The sequence below is a fragment of the Mauremys reevesii genome, linkage group 7 (assembly GCF_016161935.1).
Source record: "Mauremys reevesii isolate NIE-2019 linkage group 7, ASM1616193v1, whole genome shotgun sequence".
Taxonomy (NCBI): domain Eukaryota; kingdom Metazoa; phylum Chordata; order Testudines; family Geoemydidae; genus Mauremys; species Mauremys reevesii.
In genome coordinates this window covers 68,110,698-68,115,610 of record NC_052629.1, presented here as the reverse complement: position 1 = coordinate 68,115,610, position 4,913 = coordinate 68,110,698, and positions in this window count along the sequence as shown.

Here is a 4,913-nt window from a genome sequence, read left to right as displayed (position 1 = left end):
ACAGGAACACTCCTACAGACAACTGGGGGGTTTGAGGGGAGAGGGCTGGACCCACAGAAAGCTAATGGAGAACCCTTTGTTGAACCCACTGTGGAAGAACTCTAGTACATAGGGGATATCCTGCCTGAGATTCATGAGTCCTGCACCAAAAGGAAAAGATAGATCACACCCTATAGTAAGCCGAGGAACGAAGGAGCATGATGAAGATCTGCTCTCTGAAAATGGAGCAGTGAGCTACCTTAGCTAATAAGGCTGGAATATGAGTAAAGGAATCTGCACTTCTCTGCTGAGGTGGTGCAGAAAAGCAAAGCCACTAGCTTTACGTCAGGCCATACATAACAGCAACAGAGCAAGAACTGCTAGAAACCGACTGATCCGCACTGTCTGGAGGGTGCACTTTGCTTGTTTATCCCGCCATCTGTTCTCATATGGGTGACATCACTGACATCTAGTGGCCTTTGCTGTCTCACAACCATCTAGATGATTTCCCCCAGGACCAGGATAGGAAGATACTCAGTGCTTGGCTTTTGTAGTACAAACAGTGCTTAATTTGTAATGAAAGAGGTGTCAGGGCTCAAGCAATTAGGTGCCAGAGCTGAAGCAATTTTTTTTTAAAACTTTCATAACTGACGCAGCAAGCCCAGAGGTGCCGAGGCTCTGAACTGCTGGGCTCAGCCCTGGAAAACCCCATCACAAATTAAGCACCAAGTACAATCCACATTATCAGACAAGCAATTACACCTTTTCTAGTGCAATGGGTACAGAAAGTACCTCCGACTGACTATAGAAATGTGCACAGACTTTCACTTCTTCAGTTCAGCACTGAGCAAACAGTGCTACAATTTATTTTTTAGAGATACACCACTCAAAAAGATGCATGCAATCAGTCTGAGTCCTCCTGCCAAAGAACATTCTTTCCCAGGATTCAGGTTTACTCAAAACCGCATAACAGGTGCCAAACATATTCTAGAAACTGAAGCAAGAGGCTGCAGCTAAGAGAATTTTCCACTGTAAAAAGTGAAGTGTTATAATTCTGCATCAGAAACAAATACTATCACCAATAGATCCCAGTGGTTCCTTCCTGCAGGGCACCCATTTCCCAAGACTCTGCCTAAATTCGCCTCTTTGTGAAACAGATTACACTGACTTCTGGCACGTTTTTGGTTTCTGTGATTGTCTTTAAATTAGCCCTTAAGAACACTAGGGAAGTTGCATTCAGTGTCCCTGCTGCCCACACTCTAGCCAATTAAAGAGCACCTTACATCCACACACGAGGGCTTCATGCAAGCTTCATGCAATTATTGGAGGCAACAATTGGCATAATTCACCCTGAAACTGAATTGCAGTAATCTGAGTTGGTGCAGGCTCACTCATTCGTGCCAGTGCACGCAATCAGCTCCCTCGGTCAGAAAAACTTCCTCCTTTGATCAGCGGAGTCTCCTCTGTCTCCACACAATTTTCCCTTCAAACTTTACCACGATTCAGAATTACACCAACATCGATTGAGCTTAGACAGCCCAGCAGGCATCTAAACCGCCTCACTCGTCATGGCACAAGCAGGTCTAAGCCATGAGTCACGTCCACAGCAGTCAGCGCTCTCGGTTATGAGGGGTGAGGATGCCAGGTAAGGAAACAAAACCTTTGCTTCTTTACAGTGGATAAAGGAGGTTGGAAAGGTTTATTTGCGTGTGTGTGTTTTACATTAACAATTCCAGTCTTGTCTAGTATTGAAGCCTATGGCGGCAGGAGATAGAGCAATTCCATCCCAAGGGATAGAAAATGAGATAGGGATAGACTAGTTTTTATCACAGCCGGCTCCAGCAAGAGAGCGGCGTTGGCATTCCTCATAGTTCTTAGGTAAAAATGAAAGCAGGCAAAAATAAAAGGGGTGGGGCACAAGCCAAGGTCACCTGCAAACTGCCATTGTGTAAATGCTTTATAGTACAATCTAATTACATGATCAAACAGACTCAAATACAAAAGCTAAACATTTCTCTACAACAGATGCGGAGCACTGTGTCCTACTCTGTGTAGTCAAGCGCAAGTCACTCATATGAAAGTTTACATGGTAAACAATCCATCATACATTCTAACAGGAGGAATATGGAAAATCAGTTTTGTAATTAACAGTTTTATCTGCTAATTGCACTTCAGGCTATGCTGCTGGTTTAAAAGAAGGGTGTATACAGAAGAGTGCTCACAGTAAGGAGAACGTAAAACATTGTACAAGAAACCTACATCAATAAAGATACAACACTGGAAAGAATTACTAGAAGCTATATGTATGTAAAGCAGGAAAATGTACTATATTTGCTAAACAATAAGATCATGCAATTAAGACTAGCATGATGCACAGGTACAAAGGGGAAGAGTGACAGTTGCAGATGCAAACAATGTGGGCATTTCCTGATGTGGGCCCTTAGCTGTACAACTTTGTTTCCCATAACATAACTTTTTCCTGGGTTGTATTATTTTGATTACAGTGCCTTTTAGTAGGCAATATAAAGTTTAAAAGACCAAGAGCACAATCCCTAGCAGAAGCCTTCAATGCCATGTTGATGTGTATTGAAATACTAGAGTTTTCAATATTAGGGCAGACTTGGAGTCTATATTTAATGGAAAGGGCAGAGCACCAAGGTGATGTGTTCACAGTGATCAGTGTTGCTACAAAGGGGCCAGCTGTATTTTATACTAGTTGGTGTTTTTACCAGAGTGTGGCCGTAACTGAGCCTTGAGGTGTCAAATGCCTGGGTCACTATTGCCAGATCTGTGCCTTCACCCCAACTGTGGCCTTCTGAACAGCCATAAATGGGATTGGGCTTTTTTTTTAAAATTAAAATAGCCATTGCTGTTTAGGTATCCTGAAGGCTGCAGGTGCCCTCAGTAAAGGGCAACGTTACAGAGAAAGCGAGCTCTTCAACTGCTTCCCTCTTCCTGCCAGGAACACCCTGCTTTCCTTGATTCAGCTTTAGACACCACTGAACTACCACTCACAGCAGTAACACTACACAACCCTTTAGGAAGTGAAGGATACCACAGCCAATTACTCAATGAGGGAATTTACAAGAAGACAGAGTGGACAAGTTATTCAAGTCACAACTTGGCTGCATGTCTGCCGAACGCCCTATGTCTTCAGAAGTGCCATGACATGGTAATGGCCAAACATGGCTGGGAGTGCAGTTTTAAAACATACTCATAATAGGGCTCCTCTATGTAGCTATGGGATTAACCTGCTTGCTTATATATATATTTTCCTGTGGTTTAAGTATTTGGTTTACTGTAATAGGTTTATAGATTTATATTAAAGTAAGTTCGGCTGTAATGCAAGGAACCTACAGGCCATATTCTGTATGTTGAGCTAAGGCAAAGTTAGCATATCTATGCCTGGGACCTTTCACCTAGATAATGGTAGAATGGCATAGGGGGTTTCCAAGTCTGTATCCTCAAACTTAACAGGTACACCACAAGGAAAGAACCGAAATAACCGGGAGAACAAAAATAACACGAGTATATGATCTAATGCAAGGGTAGGCAACCTATGGCACGGGTGCCGAAAGCAGCACACGAGCTGATTTACAGTGGCACTCACAACTGCCCGGGTAATGGCCACTAGTCCTAGGGGCTCTGCATTTTAATTTAATTTTAAATGAAGCTTCTTAAACATTTTAAAAACCTTATTTACTTTACATACAACAATAGTTTAGTTATATATTATAGACTTATAGAAAGAGACCTTATATATTATAGACTTATAGAAAGAGACCTTCTAAAAATGTTAAAATGTATTACTGGCACGCAAATCCTTAAATTAGAGTGAATACATGAAGACTCGGCACACCACTTTTGAAAGGTTGCCGACCCCTGATCTAATGTCATTAATATATATGTACATGTCATCAATACATACACACATACTACCCTATGGAATAAGTGAACCCTAACATTTTTGTGGGTGAGAAGTTAAGTTTGGGCATAGGAGGAGGTTCAGACACCTGTGCCCTATAAAAGAGGGCCTTGCTAGAGAGCTTGTACTTGTTTTTCTTAAAACTTTCCAAGTTCCAAGGGGACTAGGCTAAGCTTGGTTTCCCTAAGCTTTTGTTCTTAGTTTTGTGTATTAGGTTTTGATTTTAAATTTAAGGTAGTTTAGTAAACTCTAAACTAGCTTCGATAGCTTTTGGCTCTAGCTTCTTCTAAGCTTTGCACCTCTCACTGAAGAATTGAGGAACCTGAACGGCCAGAGGCGAGGCTGGTCCTATGTTTCTCACCACCAGGTTATCAAGGAAGGGGGTGAGTATATTAACCAAAGCTTTGTAGCATATAACACCATAATACCATATGTATCTTTTGAATAGCAGTAATACAAATGTAACTTTGTAACTGATTATTTTACTCTTTAATTACTACTTCATTTATCTTAATAAAAAGTCTTTAAGGCTATATCTGTCTCAGTATGAACTTCCTGTCCTTTGTCAATTCTGTGGAGCCTGATTCGGGACAAGAACCTTTTTATCTTCTGATCAGACAGACCGACAAGCCTAAAACCCATACTATCCAAATTAATATTATTAACCTCCTAAATCAGGCAACATCTATTAGCATTGTGCCCCCCAGTACCAGACTGGGATGCTTTAATACTTAATGAGTAGAAGAAGAAATAGTTTCAGTAGGTGGTGCTCTAACACTACTTTCTGCAGCACCTGTGTGTTCCTTGGCGGTCTCCCATACAAGTACCAAACTGGCCCAGTGCGATGTTGGCATAAGGTGGTAAAGGCTGCCAACAATATTGCCTGGTGTGAAACATCTGCTGAAGTTTGGTAACACCCAGATTTGCAGACAAGCCAGTCAAACCAAGCAAGACAGAGATACTTTCAATACGCTCAATTTTGGCCTAGCTATTCCCAATAAAGGGGAGT